This window comes from Capricornis sumatraensis, chromosome 7, assembly GCF_032405125.1.
Source record: "Capricornis sumatraensis isolate serow.1 chromosome 7, serow.2, whole genome shotgun sequence".
Taxonomy (NCBI): domain Eukaryota; kingdom Metazoa; phylum Chordata; class Mammalia; order Artiodactyla; family Bovidae; genus Capricornis; species Capricornis sumatraensis.
In genome coordinates this window covers 74,991,579-74,993,355 of record NC_091075.1, presented here as the reverse complement: position 1 = coordinate 74,993,355, position 1,777 = coordinate 74,991,579, and the positions used below count along the sequence as shown (strand labels likewise).

Here is a 1,777-nt window from a genome sequence, read left to right as displayed (position 1 = left end):
CAAGGGACTCTAAAGAGTCTTCTCCAGGATCAGTTCTTTGGTGTTCAGCTTTCTTTATGGTCCAGCTATGGAAAAACCATAGCTTTGACTATACAGGCCTTTGTTGGTGAAGTGATGTCTTTGCTTTTTTAAAAAAAATTTTTATATTTCAAATTTAATGTTTATTTCTCACAAGATAAATCATCCTTTAAAATACATCCCCCTACTTTGGAAAGCACAAAAAAATTTGGTTAGATGCCACAAATTAGGTAGGCAATGCCTTAATCATATGCATGTTATCAGGCCTGAGAGCCTCTTACATCCTTGTCAAAGTAGTGTTAACCTTCTTTCCTTTCATACAACACATGTCTCTGTTTTTTAATATGCTGTGTAGGTTTTTCATAGCTTCTCTTCCAAGGAGCAAGTGTCTTTGTATTACATGGCTGCAGTCACCATCTGCAGGGATTTTGGAGTCCAAGATAATAAAATCTGCCACTGTTTCCACTTTTTCTCCATCTATTTGCCATGAAGTGATGGGACCGGATGCCATGATCCTAGTTAGGTTGGGAAATTGACAGAGCCATTGGCAAGAAAGGTGAAGAGCAAAGAGATGCTGAGTTTCCAAAAACACTGACGTTACAATCAATGACTGTAGCATTGTTTCTAAGCTACAGCAAGGGGTACATCACTTGTTCAATAACTAGGACAGAAGCACAACTGAGGTGAATTTGGAGAGAAATAGATCTTCTTCACCCCATTTGAGAAGACCCAATGAAATAGGAGAACGATGGGCTGCTCTGGCAGTCAATCTTTTTAGGAAATCTTGGGACACACCTTCATAACCTTGCCAACACCATTACTACCTCTTTGCTTTGAAAAGTGGGGGCTACTTCCTGTGGTAATTAGATTTAATTCAGCAGTATCTTCTCATCAGAAAACCCAGGCCTCCAAGTTTCTTTGGAAACCACACCATTCACTCGGTTCCACCAAGTCTCTCTTTTCATTGCTGTTGGCAATTGGGTGTCTATGTCTAATTTCTTCAAGCCAACATATATGTGTATGACAGTCTCATAATTACATAGTCCTCTGCATCACAAGTCCAGGAAACAATTTGGTGAGTTGACACATGCCCCAGGGTTTGCTTCTATTGTTGTCCAATTCAGCTCTCTTCTTACTTAGAAAAGCACCAAATAATCCTAGACAGAAAACTGCTGCCAAGCAGGCCAGGAAATTCCCATAGTGTCCATGACTACTGTGAGGAAGTGGGGGGAGGGGAAAACATCTCTATCCTCTTGTCACAGCCTTCCCAGGTCCAGAACTGAATCCTATTCATGCACAAGTACAGTAGGCCGGAGGCAAATCCCACAAAGAATCTGCACCCTAGGCGTCTCTATTTTTTTTCTCTATGCATGGAGTCCCTATCCCAATCTCCAGGTACCTGTTACTCTCTTCTCCACCTATTCACCTCTTAATTGTAGAAGGAAGGATAAAATCTGCCTTGGAGAGTGAGGGAAGCCTTTCACAGAGGAGGAAATGCTTGAACCAGGACATGAAGGGCGTCTGGGCGTTGCCAGCTACACATCGGGATGGGGCAGAGAGAAAAGAACATGCAAAGGCAGGAAGGGTTAGCACATTTGAGGAGTTACAAAAAGTTTGACGCTCTTAGAGCATCAAATACAGCAAGGAAGGACTTATCAAAGTATGAAGTTGGTATAAGACAAGGAAGTTTAGGTAGAGAAGGACTCTGTTATATTGTCCTAGATGAAGATCCATTGAAAGTTAGCAGAGAATTAATATC

At 41.5% G+C, this 1,777-nt stretch overlaps 1 non-coding gene across 1 annotated transcript; it reads right to left on the bottom strand.

The window, feature by feature from the left end:
• Window positions 1-218: 218 nt before the first annotated feature.
• Window positions 219-344, bottom strand: LOC138082473 (U6atac minor spliceosomal RNA). Its single transcript, XR_011145102.1, has one exon. It is a non-coding gene; the product is annotated as a U6atac minor spliceosomal RNA (small nuclear RNA).
• Between the last annotated feature and the right edge of the window lie 1,433 nt (window positions 345-1,777).